The sequence below is a fragment of the Muntiacus reevesi genome, chromosome 19, assembly GCF_963930625.1.
Source record: "Muntiacus reevesi chromosome 19, mMunRee1.1, whole genome shotgun sequence".
Lineage (NCBI taxonomy): Eukaryota > Metazoa > Chordata > Mammalia > Artiodactyla > Cervidae > Muntiacus > Muntiacus reevesi.
This window is the reverse complement of record NC_089267.1, coordinates 55,185,421-55,212,876: the sequence shown is the minus strand read 5'-3', so window position 1 is coordinate 55,212,876 and position 27,456 is coordinate 55,185,421.

Genomic DNA, 27,456 nt, shown 5'->3' with positions numbered 1-27,456 from the left:
CCGGGCCCCCAGAACAACCTCGCGGGGAAGAGCTGCCTTGCAGGTTCCGTTCTCGTCCCATGACCTTGTCACGGACTGGGCGCATCCTGGCAGCTCCCGACAGTTAACATCATAATAGATATAAAATCATATATATTGCATAGGAAAAGAAGACAAGTAGGAAAATATATGACAATGTTAATAATAGGTTATATTTGGATGGCTATTACACATTTTATGCTTTCTTTATAATAACCATAAGAATCATTATTGAGAAAAACATTAACTCCTATATAAGCTCTTCAACTTTATTTACCTAAAGAGCATTTTCTCTAAGGTATATTTCCCAGTTCTGCCTTCAAATATTCTGAACCGAGGTCTGAATGAAGCTCTTGAAACAGTGATTTATACCTCACCCTGGAAGGTCCCACTTTGTGTGATGTGAATTGCGTGGAGAAACACCAGCTGGAATGTGAATTTCTGTCCTTAATCTATTTCTCTATTTTTCTTTATTTAGCAAGTTAGTCTAGCATACAGGTAGAAGAGGTGGTTCTATAATTTGTGGTTGTCAAGGCACCAATCAGCTGCTCAACCAAAGTTACCCCTCAAACTGATTAGTGATAGGAAGTTTACCATTAGAGATTCATTCCTTTAGCCTATAATTTACCACTGAGAGAATGCATCAGATCATTTTTGGAAGTTTGTGAATATCTATGCAGATGCGTGTGAGCACGTGCACACACACACACACACACACACACACACACACACACACACACACACACAGAGTTCCCCAGGCCATAGTCAAAACCTCTGAAATCACAACCTCTGAGCTGAAGGCTGAGAGATCACACTCACAGGTCTCCATATGTGATTTTGATGTTCCCTCCTGTTTAACAACTACCATTGTGGTCTAAGATGATAGTTTTATTAAAACAAAAATACCCTTAGAGGGGTAGGACTTCAAAGCTGTTATTAATTATAAGCGTCTTATTAAAATTGGGTTTGTTGGGTCTGTTTCTTAAAGTGAACTTTGATAAAGATGGAGTAAAAGAACATGAAGATCTTGGTACAATAATTAACAAACAAACAGCCCCTATAAAAGTGTTTACTGGAGGTCCTAGAGATCGACTAAGTGCCAACCTCATCATTCTGCATAGGCTAGGCCCTGGCACTGCAAGGGTGCTTTTACCAGCTCCAAAACATAGTTAGGTGTAATTGGTGAGTAAAGTTGAAAAAGTTAAATTGCTCACACTTAACAATAGCAGAATAGCCAATGCAGCAGAAAGTAGCTATTTCATTAGTGCTTTTTGCAAGACCAGTAACTGGTTCATTATCAATTATGCAGCATTTATGCAGATTTGCTTTAAACTTACACCTCCAAGGCCACACTTGCATATTCCTTAACTTTCTCTTGGATTTCAGTGGCTTGTCTTCAAGTCTAGGCCTCTGACGTGTTTTCCTTCTATGAGATGGGCCAGTTCAGAAGGGAAAGAGATAATTTCTGCCTCTAAAATTATTTTTTAATGGAATGTATTTCACTCTCTTACCTGCTATATTCCAAGGCTGGCTCAGTCTTTTGAAGAATGAGGTGAGAAATAGATGAGTCTTCTAACACCCGGGGTAGAGGTCATAGCAGTTTTTCATCAGAGAAAGATGGCTGCTCAGAACTGGCTTGGTATCCCCTTGAAGACCCAAGAAAATGCGGCAGAATGGTCTCTTCATGTATGTCAGAGGAAAGAAAAGAGTTTCGGCAGCTGTAATTTGTGCTGGGGCTATTCTGTATTCAGAAACTTAATTCACTTTCTTGTCTTTAGTTTACCAAAGGAAGGGGGAAGACCATTTTTCTTACAGAGTGTTATAAAACAGAGTTACTTGAATGTAACAAGACAGAGGAGAAGGCTAATTGTTCCATAGAACAAGTTCATTCTTACAAGGAACTGGAATAATGAGAATAGGAAAAGGTCACTTGGAAAGATAGTGTGTGATTAAGTAAAGAATTAATCAGTTCCATTCAAACTCTCCCCTCCCACCTTCCCAGTGTAGACTGTGAAGTGACTTGTGTTAAGGGAGCTGGTTAACAAAGGCAAGATCATGGGGAAAGTTGGAGAATCAGTTGACCGGGGCTGTGCTAGTGTGAACCAAGTCACTTCAGCCATGTCCCACTCTTTGCAACCCCATGGACTGTAGCCCACCAGGCCGCTCTGTCCATGGGATTCTCCAGGCAAAAATACTGGAGAGGGTTGCTGTGCCCTCCTCCAGGGGATCTTCCCGACCCAGGGATCAAACCCACATCTCTTATGTCTCCTTCGTTGGCAGGTTGGTTCTTTACCAGTAGCACCACCCGGGAAGCCCTGACTAGGGCTAGATCTGAGTTATTTTTAGAATTTCAGCCCTTGCCTGAATAGATTTTGGTGATGCATGTGTGTACTTGACCTAGATACAACGGGCGTTCTGTCTAGAACACCACACGGCTGTCCTCTGCCTTCTATCTTCTCTGAGCATCTGCAGATTCCATTCTGGAGCATCCATGTGTCATCTTCCTTTTCTAGGCTGGATTTACACCCACCCCACAAACACCATATAACCTGAGTGTAAGCATTAGATAAGCCTGTGCTGAATGAAAGAGCCATTCTGCTCATCCTTTTTGTGCAATCACTTCTGTGAGAATCTCACAGAAGTAGAAGATTCTGGGAAACCTAACATTTTGCTGATGATCTGACAGAATAGAATGTTAGAACTGGAAAGCAAATCCTAAGTTGCAGGGACTATTTGTAGATAAGAAATCGAAGGCCTGAGAGGTTAAGATAAAAATACTGACATGGAAACTTAAAGTACAACTTAAAACAGGATATACTCTTTGCTGGATAGTCACCTATGTGATCATTTACTCAAAACAGCTTCCTGAATGGGGTAGGATGCTTATTGCCAGCTATAAATTAATGACTTGGAAGCAGAGAGATTCAGTAATTTTTTAAAAGCAGCTTGAACATGGCCTCAATCAAGAACTCAAACCTCAGAATTTTAAAATCTGAACAGTATTCTTTTCCTTATATGTAGATGTTTCTCAAGGGCTTCCCAGGTGGTTCAGTGGTAAAAAAAAAAAAAATCTGCCTGCCAATGCAGGAGATGTGTGTTCAATCCCAAGGTTGGGAAGATCCTCTGGAGAAGAAAATGGCAACCCACTCCAGAATTCTTGCCTGAGAAATCCCATAGGCAGAGGAGCTTGGCGGGCTACTGTCCTCGGGGCTGCAAAGAGTCAGACACAACTGAGCCTGCAGGCACATAGATGTTCTCAAAGCTGACTTGTTGAAAGACCTCCGAGAGCGTAAAACCGACTGTAAAACACCATTATTATTGCACCATCTCACCGGATCCTGCCTGAAGTCCAGAGGTATTTAGGGAGCGAGGCTGGGTTTGCAGAAAGACATGCGAGCTACTGAGCCTACTGCGCTTCATCCATCCTTTTGTTCTATGCTGTGCACCCTCACTTATCTGACCTTGGACCAAGAGCTGCAGTCAATCTTCCATCTCTGGTGCTATTCGCAGTCAAGTTTCACGCTGAACCCTAGCTCCAGGCAACCACTGATCTGCTGTTTTGTAGTTCCTATAAAATTTCACATAAATGAAATCATAGAATATTTTGGTCTCTTCACCTCGTGTAATTATTGAGGTTCATTCATACTGTAGCATGTGTTGGTGATTTGACCCTTTTCGTTGCTGACTAGTAATCCTGTGCATCAGCGCACTGCAGGGAAGAAAGTCCAAACTCTAACTCAACATATGAACTTTAATAACCCGAGTGCTGCCCATTTGTCCGTCTGCTTCAATTGACTTCCTTCTCCCTGCCCTAGGCCGGCATTTTACTCTGGCAATACTGAACACCTTGAGGGTTCCAAGTGTATAATGTTCTCCCTTCCAATGTGCCTTTTCTAATAAAAATATTAACACAGTATAAGTAATAAAGCTCTATGGCTTTGAACCCCCTTATGATGCTCTCATTCAATTCTGATCAGATCCGGCACCGTATTTCTGTACTTGACTCATTTCTGTCTTTTCAGAACTCGACTCAGAAGACATCTGCTGTAGGAGGGCGTGCCGCCTTTAGCCATCCCACCCCGATCCTGGCCGGGCGCCCCAGCGGTTCTCAGCTTCCTCTTTGTGTCACATCATGTTACAAACACTTGCTCACTGGTTTGCTTCCCCGAACTTGTCAGATTACAAGGCCACTGAAGGAAGGAAACATGTCTTTCTGCCTTTAATGTCTAGTACACTGTGGCACATGATAGAGATTTAATGAGTTTGAGAATGCAAGAATTCTATCCATTGTTTCTCTGTCTTGTGGCTACACGTTCTAACTGCTCATGAGCTAAATGGAGGAGGAATCTGAGCACCATCAACAAGAAAGAAAGTGTAACTGCAGGGAATCATTTCCAAACGCAGTTGTTTTGTGTAACGTTGGTAGGCTAGAGTTACCGCAACTCGCATCACAGATTGTTTGTAGGCACTTCAGGGATTTGTGGGCTCCCCGATGGCTCAGTGGGTAAAGAATCTGCCTGCAATGCTGGAGACAGGATACACAGATTCGATCCCTGGGAAAATCCTCCAGAGAAGGAAGTGGCAACCCACTCCAATATTCTTGCCTGGAAAACCCGTGGACAGAGGAGCCTGGTGGGCTAATTCCAAAGGGTCGCAAAGAGTCGGCATGACTAAGCATGCAGGCAGGGATTTATACTTATATTTAAGTTTTTCCAGCGCAGATAGAAACAGCTTCATTGAGCCTAATAAAAAATACTAGCACTAGCCAAGCAGTAAAGACGCTTAGTCTTGGAAAGAAAGTTATGACCAACCTAGACAGCATATTAAAAAGCAGAGACATTACTTTCCCAACAAAGGTCCATCTAGTCAAGGCTATGGTTTTTCCAGTGGTCATGTATGGATGAAAGTGTTGGACTATAAAGAAAGCTGAGCACCAAAGAATTGATGCTTTTGAACTGTGGTGTTGGAGAAGACTCTTGAGAGTCCCTTGGACTCTCCTAAAGGAGATCACTCCTGGGTGTTCATTGGAAGGACTGATGTTGAAGCTGAAATTCCAATACTTTGGCCACCTGATGTGAAGAGTTGACTCATTGGAAAAGACTCTAATGCTGGGAGGAATTGTGGGCAGGAGGAGAAGGGGACGACAGAGGTGAGATGGTTGGATGGCATCACCGATTCGATGGACATGAGTTTGAGTAAACTCCGGGAATTGGTGATGGACAGGGAGGCCTGGCATGCTGCAGTTCGTGGGGTCACAAAGAGTCAACACGACTGAGCGACTGAACTGAACTGAACTGAGCCAAGCTGTGTGCCCTTTCTCGTCAATCTCAGATTTAGCTCCACAAGAATACTCCTTCAAGCTTTTAAATTTTAGTGATTGTAAATTCATCATCTGTTCCTCAAGCCTTAATGGTAAGAGCAGCTTTCAGTAATAACTACACCCTGGTCCCTTTCTGTCTTCAGTTCAGTACCTAGCAGTTCTTCTTATGAAATTCTCCCTGTTAAAATACACAATGTACTTTCTGTCTACTGATTATACCTTGACTGATGTGTCTTTTTCATAGGCTTGTTGTGAACATTAAAATAATTATCCATGGAAAAGGCATAACAGTGCCTGGCTCCTTGAAAGGACTCAGCAAATGTTAACCAGTGATACTACTAATTACTATTTTCATGGCTTAAGAAGAACTCTGTATCTGTTGTGACTATTTCCTTTTATTTCTATTCTTCCTCAGGAACAATAAAGGAAAGGTTAATCATAGGCCACGTGTTTTTGGTTTGGATTACTCTGTATTTATGCATCCTTTTGGAGTTGTTTCAAGTTCTGTAGGAAGCAAGGGAATCTTGGTCCCCAGATCAGCTGCATGGGGTTACTTAGTTTTCACAGTAACAACTGCCATGCCATTATCTATTTACTATTGTAAATTTTTTAAATTAAAAAAATTAAAAATCTCTAGGAAAACTGTTTTGCCTGTGAATCCCCCACACTAATTTCCCAAACAGAGAAATGAACGGAATGCTGAACATAGATGGAGAACTGACTGATTCTCTTTGAGGCTCCTCTTTTTTCTTTCTTTACTGAATTCATTCCTAACAGCTTCATTGGTTTCAATATGCTCCTCTCTTTCTGAGTTCTTTGCAGTTTGTATTCTGTCTCTTTTAAACCCTTCTTTTTGACATATTTTCTACTAAAAAATCCCAGTACGTTCCTCTGCTTACACTTAGACACTTCATTCTCATTACTTCATATGTTTCTCTAGCTAAATGATTACTGTAGGTTTTAATTTTCCACTCAGTGATCCCAATGGATTGTCCTCCAGATCTTTTGCTGTGTAAGTGGACAATGCTCTACTTATTCTTAAACCAATCTGTAGGGAGGAAAAAGGATGAGTTTATGATTATTGGTCTCCTGAGATACCCGAGAAATCTTCCTTTATGCTACAGAACAATGGGAAAATAGACTTTGGGGGTTTTGCTTCTGTATCTAAGTGTCGTTATATTTATGAGCCTGAGAGATGTGAGTTGGTTCTGCCATTTCTTGTTAGTCAACATATTAACATTTTAGCTAGAGTCCAAGAGGTGAAGATGCCATGTGAGTGTGACTCAGAGAGAGAGACGGAGAGAGTCAGAGACGGAATGAGAGAATGTGAGCATGAGCACGTATGTGCGTGTAAGTGTGTGTGCACGTGTATGTGTGTGGGAGTTTAGATAGGGCTGTGAGCGGGACTCTGACTAACAGCAGCAAGTTTTGCCCTGTATTTCATCAGATTGCCTGCTTTGACAGCCTGAAGAGGCAATTTCGGCAGTATTAACAACTATACTGGTGAGACCTTTTGAAATGTTACACTTAAACAGTTTCACATGCTTTGTCTGACCTTAATAAGTCCACTTATAGCCACAGTCGTGTCTGACTCTTTGTGACCCCGTGGACTACAGCACTCCAGGCCTCCCTGTCCATCACCAACTCCCGGAGCCTGCTCAAACTCAAGTCCATTGAGTCGGTGTTGCCATCCAATCGTCTCATCTTCTATTGTTCCCTTCTCCTCCTGCCTTCAATCTTTCCCAGCATCAGGGTGTTTTCCAATGGGTCAGTTCTTTGATTCAGGTGGCCAAAGTACTGGAGCTTCAGCTTCAGCATCAGTCCTGCCGATGACTATTCAGGACTGATTTCCTTTAGGAGTGACTGGTTTGATCTTGCAGTCTAAGGGACTCTCAAGAGTCTTCTCCAACACCACAGTTCAAAAACATCAATTCTTTGGCACTCAGCCTTCTTAATGGTCCAACTCTCACATCCATACATGACTACTGGAAAAACTTATAGCCATACATTTCAGAAATTCCTTTATTGAGGAAAATATATATTTTTTCCTGCTTCTGTTTCATATATGCTCCCGCAACTGAGCTCAATCTAAGCTAAAAGAATATTCCTATAGTAGAACAACTTGAACTAAATCAAACTAACCAAAAGAAAACATTATCTCCACTAACAAGGTTTCTATTCTATAAGGAATAGGAATATATCCATATAAATAGAGATAGTTAGAGAGAAAGTTCTGGTGAAATGTTCTCCCTATTTTTGTTACACAGTGAAATTTTGTCAACAGCAGCCCTCTCAGGGTCTTATATACAACCTTTATATAGAGAAAATATTTCATGGTCAAGGAAATGGGGAACAGGCAAAAGACAATTCAAACTCCTTAATACATCTTTTTGTCTCCTTTGGGTAAAATCATCACCATGAGATTTTCCTCTTTTATTCCCTGAACTGTCAAAGGGTCTTCCTTCATTGCAAAGCCAAGAGCTCTTTTGGCTCCTTTTATAAGCTGGCCAATTTATTCCCACTGCCTGTTAGTGTTTAATTATCCAACCCCCTCACAATTAGAACTCATTCTAACTGCTGAAAAATTGCTATCTGGCATCTACTTAGCTCTTTCCTTATGTGTATATTACACATGATTGACCTCTAGGCTTTTTTGATATATATTTTTTATTTTGCAGATTCCCAAGGCTAATTGGTGACAGTAGAAAAAATACAGCTAAATTATTAGTGAATGATTTTTCAAAGGTTGAAAATAATTGGGAAATAAAGAGATTTATGAAAAGAAAACGCAATGATCTGGTAACCATTCAGGGAGAACCAACTCTTAATTGTAACACGAATAAAACTTTAAATGTCTCATTATTACACAATGGAAGAATGAACTCTGAGGTCACAATGGTTTGAAATATTAGGAACTTTCAGTTATTTTGCTCTTTTCCTGAGAATATGTGCTTGAGCAATTGAAATCTGGAGACACTCTGCCCTTGAACTGGTTTGCATCCTCAGTATCTCCAAGATGTCATGGTGATAGCCATCATCCATTCATCCACAAGCTTGATGATAATCTCTCCAGAGTCCATCTGTGAAACATTGTATCAGATGGGAAGGCAACAGCTAAGCAATGTGTTAAAACAGATTTGCATAAAACATTCCATCTTCTTCAGGTTGAGCTTGCCGCCTTTACCATTTTTCATCTTATCTGTCCTGGTTCCAGCACCATTTCTACAGAATGTCATTTGGTCACATTTGAGCAGAAGGCATATCTTCTGATCTGCTAATGCTCCACTCAGGATAATGAGTATTCTTTATACTGTTCCCTCAGAGCATTGCTGAGGTGGAGAGTTCTCTGCCCCTCATAGCTTCCCCTGGGGGGGGGGGGGGGGAATCCCAGCATTTCAAACATCTGGTTTCAACAAGTCAGATCTTGGTTGGCATTTAGTAGACCAGCGAGAGAAAGTAGCCACCAGATTGCATGATTCTCTGGGGGCTGGTGGAGAAATCGTTTTTCCATTCTCCACTGAGTCCCTTGGGGGTGAGACTTCCAGGGACTTTCAGTGATTTTCTCCAAATTAATATTCTTTACATTAGACTAATTCTTGTTTCAAGAAAGGGATTTACTGCTCTCTAAATTGAAGGCTAAGTATGGTAAATTGTGAGGGTGAAATAGAAGCTCTGGTTTCCTTATTTAGTGGTAAAAAGAGTGAGATTTAAATATTTCTCTAAATGGTATGCAGACGAGAGTCTACTTGGTTGTATTTGTAGGCCTCCATGGGTCCTGTTGTAGTGACATTTTCTAATAATGTCATATTTTCAGTATGCAAAAGTTGAATAAATATGCCTTTGTTCATTTACTGCATGAAAACAATTTCCACTTTGTAGGAGATAAAATGGAGTGTCCTGTATGGACATTTCTATACTTTTTTCTTGGGAAAATTTTTTGTGAGAGTTATGGTTTTAGTAATTTGAGAAGGCATTCTAGAAATGAGGAAGAACAGAAGATAGTTAAGTGAAATGATATCAAGCTGTTAGAAATGAAATTTTTAAAATTCCAGAGTCAACTTAAATCATTCTTCTTGGACTGTAGCATAAATATTTCACAATCACATACTCTTCTTTAAGGATTGACATTTTAAAAGATGGAAACTGAAAAGATACTTGTTTTATTTCTAGAAAAATGGTTGAAAACTTATTCCCAAAGAAAAATTACTAAGAATCTTTCCTCACTTATGGAAATTTTTTTCTCCAATAGACTTTTTATGCTAAAGTGTTTATTATAATAAAAGTTTATTTTAACAGTAATGGCAGAGACTTAGAACAGCAGAATCTCATCCTAATAAGACTTTTTCAGTAAACTTGGGAAATTGGTCTTTGAATTTTAAGAAACCAGAGGGATAAGACACCAAAAAATGTGTTAAAATATATTTTTCCTTTGTAATTGTTATAGTTTGTAAACTCTGAAACACTTCACGAAAAATAAAATTATTTACTTTCCTCTAGTTTCAGATATATCACTTATATATTTTTTGCTTTTTCCCCGTAACCACAAAAACAGGCCTGACATGTATTCATTCGGCTTATTCTATTTTATGAGACACGTGGTAACATCCTTTTTTGTCTCCTCTGTTGCACTTCCTATACATTTTAATTGGTGTGTTGTACTTTTAAATAGGGAGAAGGAAATGGTAACCTACTCCACTCTTCTTGCCTAGAGAATCCCGTGGACAGAGGAGGCTGGTGGGCTGCTGTCCATAGGGTCACACGGAGTTGGACACGACTGAAGTGACTTAGCATGCATGCATGCACTGGAGAAGGAGATGGCAGCCCACTCCAGTGTTCGTGCCTGGAGAATCCCAGGGACGGGGGAGCCTGGTGGGCTGCCGTCTGTGGGGTCGCACAGAGTCGGACACGACTGAGGCAGCTTAGCAGCAGCAGCAGCAGCAGCATTTTTCAACAGACATATTCAAATATCAAGTTTTCTATTTTATTTTTAAAGTTTATTAAAATGTTTATATTTAAACAGTTGATATATAATGTTATGTTAGTTTCAGGTATACCACCTAGTGATTGAACATTTGCTTCCATTAAAAAATAATCCCCATGATAAGTCTCATAGCCATCTGTTCCCACACAACATGATTACAATGTTACTGACCATATTCCTTGTGCGGTATATGACATCCCTGTGGCTTACTTATTTTATAATGAGAGGTTTGTAGCCCAGTTCAAATCCCTCCATGCATTTTAACCCTTCACTCTCCCCCCACTCCATCAAACACTCATTTGTTCTCTGTATCTGTGACTCAGTTTCAGCTTTATATTCGTTCATTTGTTTTGCTTTTGGAATTCCACATAAAGTGAAATCAAACAATATTTGTCTTTCATTTTTTGCCTTATTTCACTTAGTGTAATACCCTCTAGGTCCATCCAAGTTCTTGCAAATAGCAAAAGTTCATTCTTTTTAATGGCTGAGTAATATTCCATTATATATATGATATACATTTTGTGTGTATATATCATATATATATATATATACCACATATTCTTTATCCAGTCATTTCTTAATGGACACTTAGATTGTTTTCATATCTTATAATTATTTTAAATAATGCTGTAATGGACATAGAAGGGCATGCATTTTTTAAATTAGTATTTTTGTTTTCTTCAGATAAATATCCAGAAGTGGAATTGCTAGATTATATGGTAGTTCTATTTTTAACTTTTTGAGAACTCTCCATGCTGTTTTCCACAAAAGCTGCATCCAGTTTACATTCCTACCAACAGTGCATGGGGGTTTCTTTTCTCCAAATCCTCAGCAACACTTTTATTTGTTGTGCTTTTAATAACAGCGATTCTGACAGGTGTGATGCTATGTCTCACTGTGATTTTGGTCTGCATTTCCCTTTTCCTTCCCCAGGTCAGGGAAATTTTCGGCTAGTATTTCTCAGAATGAGTTCTCTTCTCCTTTATGTTTGTCTTCTTTTTCTGAGAACCCTATAAAGTAAATGTTAGTATACCTGACGTTGTCCCAGAGGTTTCTTTAACTATTCTAAGTTATAAAAGTGTTTTTCTTCCTAACTCGTATGATGTCTACTAATCTGACTTCTAGACCACCGATCCATCTGTTCCTCTGTATCAGCTGATCTACTGCTGATTCCTCTTAGTGTATTTTAAAATTTCAGTTATTATATTTTTCAGCTCTGTTTGATTCTTTTTCCTCTTGTTTAAATGCTCACTGTGTTCATCCAATCTCTCCTGAGTTCATTGAACATCTTTATGATTCTTACTTTGGACTCTTTATTGGGTAGATTGCTTATCTCCACTTTGCTTACTTGTTTAGTTCTTTTTCTGAAGTTGTCTTTTCCCTTGTTTGAAACATACTCCTATCTCTCCTCATTGTGCCCAGTTCTCTGTGTTCATCTCTCTATTAGGAAGGTCAGTTACATTTCTTGATATTGGAGGAGTGGTCTTATGTAGGAGATGACCTATAGGGTCCAATATCTTGCTTGCCTCTGATTGTCTGAGCTATATCCTCTAGGGGCGCTCCCGATGTGGGATACATGCACTTTTCTTTCACGTCCAGGTCGGCAGATTGTGGGCATGTTGGTGGGTGGGTGGGGCTGGGTCCTGGCCTGCATGGTTTTGAGGCTGTGCCTTATGCTCACTGGATTTGCATAAAACCTTCCATCTTCTTGGAATGGAATAGAAATGGATGGAAAACCTTCCATCCACTGGCGGGTAGGAGGGGCTTCCTGTGTGGTAGGTTGCATGACCTGGGAGGATATAGGGCTTCTAGCCTGCTAGAGGGTGAGGCTGGGTCTTCCCACGTGACTGTCTGTGCTCAGCGCGAGCGTGGACCCGTTGGAAGGCGTTTTGTGGCTTAAGGGAGCAAGGGGGTTGGTGCAGGCCAGCTGGTGGGTGGATCCAGCTCCTCAGAACTAACAGACTGAAACAAGGATCCCAAAAAGGTTTTTGCCAGACCCAGTGTTTCATTTCAGAATGAGCTTCCCCAAACGACTGCTGCCAGATTCTGTCCCCGGGGCGAGTCCCCTTTGCCTCCTGCCTCTTTAGGAGGCGCTCCAGAATCAGCAAGTGGATCCGACCCAGGGCCTTTCAAACTGCTTCCTCTGCACTGGGGCTTGGAGTACACGACATTTTGCATGCATCTTTAAGAATGGAGTCTCTGTTTCCTGGAGCCCTGCGGCTGTCCCAAACATAAGCCCCACCGGTTTTCAAAGTCAGTTGTTCTGGGGAGTCATCTTCTGGGTGCATTTCCACCAGGCTGCGGAGCCTGAGGCGGGACTGGGGCCCTCTGCCCCTTGAGGAGTTGCTCTCCGACTCCTACTGCTCGCGTTTGTGGTTTGCTGACTGGGGGTCGTAGCTCCTGACGGTGTCACATCTCTGTCCCGCCTACGTACCTTGTTGGGGTCCCTTCTTTATGCTTTTAGTTGTGGAAATTCTTCTAGCTGTGGAAAATCTTCAGGCCGTCCGCATAGACAGCTGCTGTGTGTTAGTCGCTCAGTCGCGTCGGACTCTCTGTGACCCCAGGGACTGCAGCCCCCAGGCTCCTCTGTGCATGGGATTCTCCAGGCAAGAGTGCTGGGGTGGGTTGCCATGCCCTCCTCCGGGGATCTTCCTGACCCGGGGATCCATCCTGCGTCTCCTCTACTGCCGGTGGATTCTTTAACTTCTGAGACACCAGGGGAAAGATAATGGGAAACGAAATATGAGCATCTGGGGATAATTAAAAATTAGGGTAGAAAACACTGGAAAGGACATAGCTATAAATGAGTAAGCAACTTGCTTTGTGGCAGAAGTCGGTTATTAACTGAAATGTAGGTAATGGCTTATGTGAATTCCATAATATTGTCTTATGGCCTTAAGTTGCTATCTTTCCAAATGCCAGAAATACAATGTATTTGTAAATTTGTATCCATACTCATGTCATTGGGAAACTGAAATATGGCACAAATGAGTTACACTACCCATGTCTATTCTGTGACTATGGGAACAATTAACTCCGAGTATGCAGATTTTTGGCTTCTCTTGACTGACATCATATTCTTGAGTTATCTCAACTAGCTACTATGTATTCAGAAAATATAAATCTAAGTTACTAAGAAGAACACAGTAGGAGTCAATCTTCCTTAAGAAGTCAGAAAAATATGATTTTATCACTCAGAAGTTGAAATCATTATTTAAATTTATGTACTTCATCACTTTTCCAAAATATTGAATCTTCAACAAAATTTTACTGGCTCTCTTTTAACCTCACTTCTATCCATGAATTTACTGTTAGAGCCCACTGCATCTTCTCCTACCACAAGCCCTCATTTAGGAATTTTTACACTTCTAAGCATCATTAGCCAGCACTGACCTGAGGTTATAGGGAAAAATGATGAGGGTTGAAACTTAAATGGTTATTATGAAGAAGGTATAGTTTAAAACTTTATTTTGAGGGCAAAATTTTAAAAGGATTAAAAAGTTGCAATTTGAAAATTATCTAATTTCAGGTTACCACTCTACTATGTTATCATAATACGAAGAAGAAATTCATCACCGAGTGACCTAAAGTGAAAAAATATATTCTTTTAAATTCATAATTTAAGACAAAATTCCAGACAAATGACCATATTTATTATATTTAATATTTATTTCTGGATGTATATATAAAAATCTGAATGAAATATTATTTTACAGAAATAAGCACTTATACACAAAGATATACAACATACAAGTATACTAAATGTGCATATTTAGGCAGATTTATATAAATGTAAAATATATTCTTGATGCTTTGGCTTGATATGGAGTTTTTCCAGAAATTATCTTATTCTATTTTCAGTTGAGAGCCTGTCCTTGTGGCTCAGCTGGTAAAGAATCTGCCTGCAATGTGGGAGACCTGGGTTCAGTCCTTAGGTTGGGAAGATCCCTGGAGAAGGGAAAGGCTTTTCAATATTCTGTCCTAGAGAATTCCATGGACTGTAAAGTCCATGAAGTCGCAAAGAGTTGGACACAACTGAATGACTTTCACTTTCACTTTCATGTTCACTTGATTGTCCTATTGGAAATTTACCCAGATGTAATTTTAAAATACAGTTCTTTAAAATCATAGTAAAAAGAAGTGTAATGGGAATGTATCTTTTGCATTAAGTTAAATTATTTGCTATTCTATCCTGTAGGGAGCTGTCTTCTTAAATAATATAATGACTAATAAATGAGCAAATGGTGATCATTCGGTTGTACTAACTTTATTAGTTATTCAATTGGAAATAATGAAAGGAATAACTGTCTTAAAAGATTAGATCTATAGGCTTCTATAATCTCACATTCTGCTTTCTCACCATAGAGACTGACCAATTATATAGTGTTAAATATTACCCAGGAAAGGGAATATTTCTAGTGTAATCTTAAAGGAAAAGAAGTATGAAGAGAAGGTAGCAGGCTGGCTTTTACGTTTAGGAAAAATATATCTCCTCTGTGACCTTTCAAGGATATTTTCTTTTTGCTCTAGATACTTTGATAAACAAAAATAAAAACAGTCTTTACTTAGTCAGGAGATAGATCCGCATTCTCCCTTGAGAAGTGAATCACTGAACCGGCATGTGACTTAACTCCCATGGTGGGGGCTTGTTTTTCGAGCCTCCAGCATTCTCTGCTCCCTGAGGACACTCTGGATGGAATAGGGGCTCCTCTCCCAAATTTATTGGAGAAATACAGCCAACAATTTGTGCGCGGAAACCTCTAGCTTGCTCTGGGAGCCGAGGCTGCTTCTCAACCACAACTGTGAGCTGAAAGCTTTTGGATAGGTGGGCTCACAGAAGATCATGGCTTTCAGACCTTATTCAAGGAGAAGGGGTTGTTGACTAAAAATCAGCCAGGGACTTGTCTTTTCCTGGGATCTTATCTCAGTGAACATGTCTCTTCTCAGATTAAGTGAAGGATAATCAATTAGACACAACTACATTGGAGACAGAAGGCTAACAAGTTATTTTTTAAATAAGAATTGAGTTACAAAGGAACTGCTCTTCCTGCCTCAGCCCTTCTACATGGCCATGTTCCATCAGCAGCCCTTGATGAAAGGGAAGTAGTTAAGCAGTCATGTTTTGTAATCCCAAGATTTTGCTCTCCCAGCCACAGCTGATGCATGCTCATTCCATACTCAAGCCAGTCAATTCTTAGGCTGGCCAGCCCCCTCCTGTGATACCTGGGATACCTGTGTACACAGACACACATACACAACAAACTAAATTTGTTGGAAGAAACTCTCTTGTGACTTTAAACCGAGGAACACCAAGGCAAGGAGCTCATTAACAACGGATACTGAGGCAGAAATCCCTTGTATAGCAACCAGCAGGTGAAGTTTTGCTGAAGGTATTGGTTTTCTCCTGTTGAAAACAAATCACAACAAACTTTGTGGTTTAAAACAGCACAGATGCATTCTCACAGTTTGGAGGTCAGAAGTCCCAAACGGGTTTCACTGAGCTGAAACCAAGGGGCTTGCAGAATCTGTTTCCTCTGGAAACTCCAGGGGATAATCTTTTTCCTTGCCTTTTCCAGATTCTAGAGCTGCATCCCTGGGATTTCTTGCCTCATTGCCGCTTCCTCATCTTTGAAGCCAGTACCTTACTATTTTTATTTTTTAAAAAATCAGAGTATAACCGATTTATGATGCTGTGTTATTTTCTGCTATGCAGCAAAGTGTATCAGTTGCACATATTCATACTGTTTTGTGTTTGTTTCGTTGCTAAGCTGTGTCCAACTCTTTTGCAACCCCACGGACTCTAACCCGCTGGGCTCCTCTGTCTCTGGGACTTGCCGGGCAAGAACACTGGAGTGGGCTGCCGTTTCCTTCCCTATGCATACCCACTCTTCACCAGTTTCTTTTCGCATATAGGCCATTACAGAGTGTTGAGACGACTTCCTTGGGCTATTCACGAGTCCTTGTTAGTTACCCGTTTTATATATAGTAGTGCACGTATGTCCGTCCCGATATCCCGTTGTATTTTTTTCCCCCTCTTCCCCCTGGGTATCGAGTCTGTTTTCTACGCCTGTGACTCCTCAGTGTCTTTAAATCCCGCTCTGCTCCCTTGCCAGGATAATCTTCTCTCTGATCTCCTACCTCTCTTTTGTAAAGATCCCCATGAGTATGTTTGACCCACCTGGATAATCCAGGATAATCTCCCACCTCAACATTCTTAATCTAATCACACCTGCAAGGTCTCTTTTGCCATATAAAGTAAGGTTCCTGGGCCCTGGGGATTAGGACACGCGCATTGCTCATCCTGTTACTCCGGGTGATGTGCGCAACTAGGTCAGAGGCGAGCCCAAACTGGGAATAAGTGAACATATAAGACACACGTGGGGTACGGGGGAGGGGAACAGCCGTGTGGAGGGGAAGCTGGGGCCAGCCTAGAGTGGAGGTCCGTGGCCTCCTGGAGCCACTGTCCCTACAGCCAGAGAAACACCCTCCAGTTTGAGCTCTTTCTCAGAGTGAAGGAAAGCTGTATCTGTTTGTACATATCCTGAAAATAAATGTCTGCTACTGAAGGTCACTTGAAGTTGTCTTTGATGCTGGTAAGCAAAGAGGCCTGACTAGAGAGCAGGCATATTTGTCATACTTTCCCTTAAAAGTGGATGCTGGGGGAGGAGGGAGGTCAAGGTGGTGGAGTAAAAGGATGAGCCCACCTCCCCTCATGAAGACATGAAAAATAACGTCTACGTTTAGAGCAGCTCAGGCTGAAAATAGCCAGGCAACGGGCAAAGGCTCTCTTATAACGATGACTGTAATGAAAGATCCACACGGAGTGGGGTAGGAAGAGGAGAAGCAGTCAAGTGCCTTATCCAAACTGAGAGGGAGAAAAACACTTGGAAATGAATGGGGACAATCTTGTTCCATTCTAGAAGAAATAGAGCATTTTGCCATTCTCTGTTTGAGAAAATAGACATCTGAGATTTTCTCTGTGAGGGTGAAGACACAGAACTAGAGGCATCAGTTGGAATGGGGTTTGGCACATTAAATCTGTGAACAAAATTCCAGAGTTTACATAAAAACTCCTGACATAATCTTGGCATTGAGCAAAATGTCCAGCTGAGTGAAGGCAGCAGGTTTAGGAGCTCTTAGAAAAGGTCTGACGAAAGCAAAACCCCTGATTCCTTTATTTTTAGAGCAGTCACATTAGCACAAGGTTACCTCTGAGAGAATCTTCACTGTACTGATGCTAAAAAGATCTCAGGATGGAAGTCTGTTTTAACAGTTGTTGGAACTCTAGTTTCTATAAGTTGCTTATCTTTTGCAATACTAATAATGGAGGATTCACTGAAAAGTTACTCTAATATACTGTTGTTTTCTTAAAGTTGTTGTTTGCACAAAAGGCATAAGATATGAACTATCTTAGACAAAGTTATAATCCCTCCATTTTTTTTTTGCAGTGAATGTTATGGACTGAATGTTTATGTCCTCACCAAAATCTTACACTGGAGTACTCACCCCCACTGTGTTTGGCTGTGTTTGGAGATGGGACCTCTAAGGAGATCATTTAAGGTCAAATAAAGTCATCCAGGTGGGGCTCTGATCCCAGAGGAGGAGCATCCTTGTGAGAAGAGACACCATGACCCCCTGTCTCTCTCTCTCTCTGCACACGCAGGGAGAAGGCAGTCATCTGCAACTTCAGGGCAGAGCTTTCACCAGACACCACCTTTCTGACAGCCTTGGCTTGGACTGCTAGCTTCCAGAACTGTGAGAAACACATGTCTGTTACTTAAGTCATTCAGCCTGTGGTGTTTCGTTATAGCAGCTGACTGACAGACCAAGACAGGAGGAGCCTGACTTGCTCCTTAAAGGTTTAGACACGGAAGTTGCCAGGTAAGTGGGGCTTCCCAGGCGGCTCCGGGGTAAGGAACCCGCCTGCCAAAGCAGGAGACATGGGTTCAATCCCTGGGTCTGGAAGATCCCCTGGGGAAGGAAACGACAATCCACTCCAGTATTCTTGCGTGGAGAATTCAGGGGACAGGGGAGCCTGGCGGGCTACAGTCCATGGGGTGCAAAGAGTCAGACATGACTGAGCGATTAAGCAGCCACACAATTTGTTTATACTTGAAAATTTACATACTTATTTTCTGAGCCATTTTTCTCATCAAGGAAACATGAAGAAGCAGTACCTATGAAACACACCAGTCCTGTGGAAAATTCAAGTGACGTGCCTAAGAAACGAGGGAAGTTGGGGAATTCTGTCTTGGGGTTGTCCAGGAAACAGAGTCATCATCATTTGACCTCCATGACCCAGGCAATGTTTATGTGTTGGACTGGAAGTAAGAAAGTGTGCAAAGCCTTGTAACATGCAAGCCTCCTGGAGAACTGGGTCCTTATTCAGAATCCCTCAAAAGCTCTGAACGTCTGTTTTTCTTGTGCTTTTGATAAATTCCTTTGTGTCTCTGTTCTCAGTCTCATGACTCACATGTACCACCTTCTCTTTGAATTTTTCTGCTCCTCTTGTTTTGCTTTTCCATATAATGTCTTATATGGAATGTCATATATATGACATATATATACACATATGTATATGTATATATATATAATGTCATATATATGTCTTATTTGTCTTGTATCCTAACTCCCAAGAAAGGGTATGATTAGGAGAGTTTATTCAGTATACACCTGCCCTGCTGGATAGAGTCCTTAAACCAGGCCCTATAATGGACCACTGGCCTCCCACATGTCAGGCTGGGATGGGCTTTGATTCATTGTGGCCAGACTTGCAGTTTTGTGACCCGAATCATGGCCATCTAATTGGTGAATATTGAAGATTTGTGGTTAAATGGCCATATGTGGGTAGATAAGAAGAACAGTGTGGAAGTGTATACACACCACTATCTGTCTTTCACATCTCAGGAAAAATCACGCCGATGTCATCCTTCATTTTGGGGGGACTTTGCACTACTGACTTTTGCTCTTACTATCATGGAGATATGTTTATTTCTCTGTATGTTTCCACTTTATCTACTTTCCTCTCTTCTCTGGTACAGTGGCCAGGCAGGGCCTGTTTCACTCCGGTTGGCCCAGCAGACTAGATAAAACCTGAGGCGGGAGCTGGCGTTGGGGAGCCGGGTCGGGGACAGGCCTGGAGAGCGGAGAGGGGTGTGGGCGCAGGGGCCAGAGCAAGCAGGCTCCCGGCCGGCAGAGCAAAGTATCTGCTGGTCTCCTGTCAGAAAACAGCTGCTCAGTACCTAAACAGGGCTCCACCTCAAATTAGCTCTGTGACTTTGGGCAGCACCTACCCCCACTGAGCTAGGAAGAAGAGTTTGGATTTTATTCCAAGCATCCTGGGAAGCCAAGGGGAAATTTTAAGCAGAGGAGAAACATGACGTGAATGGTATTTAGAAAAATCAGCCAGGCCACAGGGTGGGCAGTGGGTGAAAGTGGAAAGGACGGAAGCGAGAACAGTGAGCAGGCTGCTGCATCTGAGAGGCAGTCTGTCGGGAGATAGCAACACTGCAGACCCATCTGAGAGATGAGGATGGCTCAGAGCCCAGGTCGGGGTTGGCAGCGGGGCCGTGAGGGCATCTCCGTGTGCGTGGAGAGGAGGGGATATTTAAGATACACTTTGGGGTAGAGTTAAAGAGACTTTTTCATGGATTAGAATAACAACAGCCATAAAACAGCAACAAGGGATCTAACAACTTTTTAAAAAATGTATTAAAGCATAGGAATATATAGGCAAGTATTGGGGGGAAAAAAAGCTGATGCTGGGAAAGACTGAAGGCAAAAGGAGACGGAAGAAGCAGGTTAGATAGCATCATCCACTCCATGGACATGGATCTGAGCAAATTCTGGGAGATAGTGGAGGACAGAGGAGCCTGGCATGCTTCAGTCCGTAGGGACTGAAGTCAGACATTTCAGACACAGCTTAGTGACTGGACAATATAATGATAGGTAATTAACAATGGTGTTTTAGTTTCAGGTGTATAGCAAGTGAATCAGTTATACTATGCATATATATTCTTTTTCAGATTCTTTTCCCATATAGATTATTATAGAATATTGAATATATTTTTCTGTGCTATACAGTAGGTCCTTGTTAGTTATCTACTTTATATATAGTAGTGCATGCTCAATCACTCAGTTATACCTCACTCTTTGTGACCCAATGGACTGCAGCCCACCAGGCTCCCCTGTCCATGGAATTTTCCTGGCAAGAATGCTGGGGTGCATTGCCATTTCCTCCTTCAATTTAGAGTTGTGTGTATATGTTAACCCCAATCTCTTAATTTATCACTTCCTTTATTTTTCCTGTTTAATAACCATAAATTTGGTTTTGAGATCATGAGATCGTTACTATTTTGTAAAAAAATTCATTTGTTATTTTTTGTTAGATTCCACAGCTCGGTTGGTAAAGAATCTCCCTGCAGTGCAGGAGATCGGGTTTGATCCCTGGCTCAGGAAGATACCTTGGAGGAGGAAATGGCAATCCTCTCCAGTATTCTTGCCTAGAAAACCATATGGGCAGAGGAGCCGGGCAGACTGCAGTCTGTGTGGTCGCAGAGTCGGACTCGACTTAGCAACTAAGTCACCAGCACCACAGCTTCTTAAAATCATAGAATCGCCCCCGGCAGTCCATGATGTTGGAGATTTTGGCCTTTCATTCATTCTCCTTTCTCTACCTCCTCTGCCACCAAAGGAGGACCCCTGCTGAGCAACCTTCCAGCAGCGCCTCATGCTCAATTTCTTCCTGAATCCACTTCCTTCCTGTAATTACTTCTTATACCTTCAAGTCTCCCCTGACCCTGTGGAGTAACCAAAGTTAATTTTTGAAAGGTATTTTCCATGAAATTTCAATGAATTCATATAAAATGCCCCCAAGAAGTAAAACATCTGCCTTTTAACACAGAATAATTCCAGTTGGAAGGTCAGTCATGGGGGCCAGTTCAGTAGGAACTTTGAGTGTTGGAGGACCTTTGAGTGTCCCTGGAATGATATTAGCTTATTTAAACTTCCAACTTAAACAAGAAGTAGTTCTGTCTAGGCTGTCATTGGGTGTTTCTCTTTTGTGAATTCTATATATCAGAACTTTTTTTGTGGAGCTTTTAATAACATATTCACTTGAAAACACACACACACTCATACTCAGAAACACACACATAGCTGAAAACACTCACACACACTCATACTCACGCCTGCACCCTACTTCCGAGTCTCAGGGGTTGGCCTAGGTCACGGCATTTTCACAGGTTCCACAGGTCAGGAGTCACTGAACTTTCCTCTAAAGGGCTGCATGGTAAAATATTCGGCTTTGTGGGCCCGAGGTGGCTGTGGTGAGCTGAGCCTCTCGTAGGTCCTGGCTCCACGTGGTCCTCCAGCCTTTCTGGTAGCCCTGCTGCTGTGATTCTGGTTTGGGGAATTTGCATCAGTCCCTGATCATCCCTTGACACTTAGAATGCAAATACTAGTTCCTACATTCAAGGAGTCACAGACGTGGGAGGAGAAAAAGGCGCAGAGACAATGGACAACGGCAGGATAAGGGTGAGCGCCGACGTCTATGGGGGAGAATCAAAGTGAACATGGGTGCTTTAAGGAGTCTTTCCTGACAAGCTGATTTGAATTCTCACTTGCAGGCTCAGCCCTAGCTCAAGACCCCAGGGCCAATTCTGGGCTGAAGCACACCCTCCTCAGAAGTCCTGTCCTCTGGCTACAAGGATCCTGCCTCATCTCAGGCTGTCTCCTACTGTGTGCCTGGATCATGCAGCTGTTCTCTCGGTCTTCCTCTCCGCTTCTGGCATCAGTGGTTTTATGCAATCCCAGTATCCTCACCACTCTGCCGCTCTCCTAGTGTGATCTCCTGGGTCTGCCTCTCTACTTGTCCTTGTGTGTTACTTACTCAGTCGTGTCCAACTCTTTGTTCCCCTTTGGACTGTAGCCTGCCAGGCTCCTCTGTCCATGGGATTTCCCAGGCAAGAATCCTGGAGTGGGTTGCCATGCCCTCCCCCAGGGCATCTTCCCAACCCAGGGATCGAACCCAGGTCTCCTGCATTGCAGGCAGATTCTTCAAGCTGAGTTACCAGGGAAGGACCACACTTTCTTAATTTATCTCTATTTCTCTTTTGCTGTCCAGCCAGTCCATTTTAAAGAGCTGTTCTATATTCCCACTGTAAGTGTGATTTTGAGTAATTGCTTCTTTACAGAACTGCTCAGAGGAAAGCAGTTCACCTTCTAGAAGCAGTGATGTCAGTCGAGATCTAAATCTCAGTTTACAAGCCTGAGTAAGAGGACCCTTTCAGGGATTCTCTCTGTTCTTGCTCCAGTTGGTTCTGAATGCTTTCATACTCTCATAACTCGTTTGTGGACAGTTGTTCTGTCTCCTAGAAAGTCCCTTGGTGTCTTCACAAAGCTCAGTATTATCACACAGAATGGCCTCATTAGTTTGGGGTTGAAGCACATCCAGGAAACAGTTCCCTCCCAAATCCTTTTGGCCTGGAACCGCCATAGCATGCTGGCGGGGGAAGCCTGGGGGTATTCCCTCTAATGATATTCAGAGGCTGTCTGAGCTGAGTGAAGTATGACTTTGGTGCTGGCTAAAGCCTTCTTCCTGACCAAAGTGTCAGTTCATTTTCAGAAAGATTAAACAACCCCTGCATATACAAATGTTCAGAGCTCAGAGGCCATCTGGGGTTCCTGTATCCTCACATGAGAGACCCGAGATGGATTGTAAATTCGTCCCTATGGGTAATATAGCGCCATTGCTCCCTGTCCTCCTGATTTTCCCGGTGGCATCTGATACTACGGCCATGATGAGGTTAATTTATGTGGCTTGATACACTTCATCATCTGTCACTGGTACAGCTCTCACTGTGCCATCTGGTGTCTCAGAGGCAGTTTCAGAAAGCAGCATGCATAACAAGGTATCTGCATTTGTGAATTCTTTCAAGCATTTATAGGTAATAGCTAAAAGATATTTTGAGAAGCCAGTTCCCGTTTCTGCCGCAGATCAACACTAACGTGGATAATCTGACATGAGGCTCAAACAAAGCCTGCTATGTTTTGCAGGAAAACACATCTGAATTAGTCTGCAATCACCAATATTGATGGAACCTATTTATTTCAAGACCCTGAATATCTCTTTTGGGCTCAGAATATCATCCTGAGCTCTTGTGCAAATCGGGAAAAGGCAGAGGCAATGGCTTACTTTCAAACATGATAGATAATGAGACAAAACAGCACATACACGCTCAAAAAATTGTTTAAATCACAATTCCTGCAGCAAAATGCCTAAGTGCTCCTATGATGATGATTTCATAGCCATGTCTCTTTTTCAGCAATGAGTTAGGACCTCGAGAGAGCACAACCGAGCATTAAATAGACAAGACAATGAGGCACAGACAGCAAATACACTCAGGAGAAGTGGGGGTGGAGAAATGATACAATATGGGCCATCCTGTCTGCCGGTCACTCAGACTGGGATTTGCAGGCCTTTGTCCTGGGTACCAGGTGATGGGTGGGGAGTATGAGTGCTAGGACTCTTGCTCTTTAGATATTGCACCCTGTTTGGGGAGAGCAAGATAATTAGATTATATGTGTAATATATACATTAATATATACATTAATAATATATATATACACAATAGGCATGAATACATAGTATATTTCTTATATATTATGGAGCTTCCTAGACCACTTTACCTGCCTCCTGAGAAACCTGTATGCAGGTCAAGAAGCAGCAGTTAGAACTGGACATGGAACAACAGACTGGTTCCAAATAGGAAAAGGAGTACATCGAGGCTGTATATTGTCACCCTGCTTATTTAACTTGTATGCAGAGTGCATCATGGAAATGCTGGGGTGGATAGAATCAAGCTAGAATCAAGATTGCTGGGAGAAATATCATTAGCCTCAGATATGCAGATGATACCACCCTTATGGCAGAAAGTGAAGAAGAACTAAAGAGCCTCTTGATGAAAGTGAAAGAGAAGAGTAAAAAAGTTGGCTTAAAACTCAACATTCAAAAAACAAAGATCATGGCATTTGCTCCCATCACGTCATGGCATATAGACAGAGAAACAATGGAAACAGTGACAGACTTGATTTTCTTGGGCTCCAAAATCACTGCAGATGGTGACTGCAGCCATGAAATTAAAAGATGCTTGCTCCTTGGAAGAAAAGCTATGACCAACTTAGACAGCATATTAAAACGCAGACACATTACTTTGTTGATAAAGTTCCGTCTAGTCAAAGCTATTGTTTTTCCAGTAGTCATGTATGGATATGAGAGTTGGACCATAAAGAATGTTTAGCACTGAAGAATTAGTGCTTTTGAACTGTGGTGTTGGAGAAGACTCTTGAGAGTCCCTTGGACAGCAAGGAGATCAAACCAGTCAATCCTAAAGGAAATCAATCCTGAATATTCATTGAAGGACTGATGCTGAAGCTGAAGCTCTAATACTTTATCCACCTGATGTGAAGAGTCGTCTCATTAGAAAAGACCCTGATGCTGGGAAAGATTGAGGGCAGAAGGAGAGGGGAATGACAGAGTAAGAGCTGGTTGGATGGCACCACCAACTCAATAGACATGAGTTTGAGCAAGATCCAGGGGATGGTGAAGGACAGGGAAGCCTGGTGTGCTGCGGCAGTCCCTGGGGTCACAAAGAGTTGGACACAACTGAGTGGCTGAATGAGAACAGTGGGACATCCTATGCATATGCTAATATGTGTTAGCTAGTGGTAAAGAACCCTCCTGCCGATGCAGGAGATGTAAGAAACACAGGTTTAATCTCTGGGTCAGGGAGGTCACTTGGAGGAGGGCATGTAACCCACTCCAGTAATCCTGCCTGGAGGATCCCATGGACAGAGGAGCCTGGTGGGCTGCAGTTCATAGGGTCTCAAATGGTCAGAGAGGACTGAAGTTACTTAGCAACAGGACAGCATATGTATACATATATGCATGCATATGTATATATAATAGTACATTAGTATTATATATAATAATATAGTGCCAATTCTATAAAATTAGCAATATATTATTTTTTTTAAATTTTTTAATTGAAGGTTAATTTTTTATAGACTTTAGTTGCTTTTTGTCAATCATCAGCCATAGCTGTACATCTGTCCCGTCTCTCTTGAACCTCCCTCCAATCTCCCTCCCCACCCCACCCCTCTAGGTTAATACACAGCCCCTGTTTGAGTTTCCTGAGACGTACAGCAAATTCCCATTGGCTATCTATTTTACACATGGTAATGTCAGTTTCCATGTACTCTTTCTTTCCATATATCTCACCCTTTCCTCCCCTATCCCTGTAGTCCATAAGTCCATAAAATTACTAATATCTTATTATATATAATTACTAATGTATTATAATATGTAATATAGAAAATATATTTTCTTCCTAGCGGGTGCAGTGGTAAAGAATCTGCCTGCCAATGCAGGAGATGCAAGAGATGTGGGTTCTATTCCTGGGTTGGGAAGATCCCCTGGAGGAGGAAATGGCAACCCAGTCAGGTATTCTTGCCTGTAAAATCCCAAGGACAGAGGACCCTGTCAGGCTATGGTCCGTGGGGTTGCAAAGAGTCAGACAGGACTGAATGTTCACGGGTGCACGCGCGCACACACACACACACACACACACACACACACACACACACACACACACTAGTAAGTCCTCAAGTAGAGAAGAGAAGAAAATCAGGGGGATTTTTAGAGATGAAGTTTGCAGAGTATCACAAAGCTTTTGAAAGAACCTAGTGTTAAGCCAGATTCTAGAGGAGTGAAGGGCCCTCAGAAGAGAAGCTGGGAAGCAAGCAGGAGAGTGCAAAGGTCAAGGGGCAGAGCCGAACCTCTCTTTCAGGCTATGCCTGGCCATCGGCTTGAGCAGGGCACAGGGGTGTATAGTGTGAGACAAACTTGGAGGACGGACAAGACAGACTAGAGCAGCTTGTCTTATGTGACACTGAGGTTATACATTTAATGTAATAAGTATCACAGAACCATTAACTGTTTTCAGGGAAGTAGTCCATGAAAATGGAATTTGAGGGGAAAGCTATCTTGCAATAGTATGAGTTGATGCTTCCACCATAAGTGGGAAAACAGCACAGGTCTGTTCCAGAACCTAGTGATTCTACCAGCTGAATTGCAGTTAATGCCTAATAATAAAGTAGCTCTAGTACATGAAATATCAAAGGAAGTCCATGGTTTAAAAAGTGACTTTCAGTAATGAGTTTACAAATGTCTCAAAACTTTGCCATTCCCTCCCCATCTTATGTCTTCCAACCACTCATTATTTCTCTTTGTATTAGAGGGTGAAGAAAACACAAAGCATAGGATACCTCTTTCTCATAGAACCAAAGATCTTTCGGAGAGGTCTGTCATAAGGATGAGAATAAAATTAGTAACTTCAATTGAAAAGTTTATTTAATAAGCACTCGTTAAATGTGGACTCTAGAAAAATGGCACAGATGAACATATTTGCAGGGCAGGAATACAGACGCAGAGGCAGAGAATGGACAGGTGGATAGGGTAGGGGGAGGTGGGTGGGATGAACTGGGAGACTGGGTCTCACATATGTGCACTGCCATGAGTAAAGCAGACAGCTCGCGGGAACCTGCTGCATAGAGCAGGGAGATGGGCTTGGGGCTCTGTGGTGACCTACAGGGGTGGGATGAGGTGTGGGTGGTGCGGAGGAAAGTCCAGCGGGAGGAAGTGTATGTATACATATAGCTGATTCATTTCATTGTACAGCAGAAGCTAACACAGCATTGTAAAGCAGCTATACTCCAATAAGAAAAAAGAAAATCTATTCTGTTTCAGACCACCTCTTGGCACTTTCTGACTGTATACATAGAAAAGAAAATGTAGATCTCGTTTGAGTGATGCCCCTTGCAGTGAAGAGCTTGCTGAGCCAGTACTAGGTTGCTGACAGTGACTAGAATGAAGATGTTTGTCTGAAAGAGGAAGCACGCTCTTTGCACTAATTCTTAAAATGTTGGCGCATTGGCCTGGCCAGGTCCATGTTCCATTTGAATCCACTCTGCAACTGTCCACCCAGCTCTGCAGAAGCAGAAATCTGTCACAGCCATTCAGATCCCCAGTGCCTTCTTAGTCCAGGGCCTAGAACAATAAGGATTCAACCGATGTTTG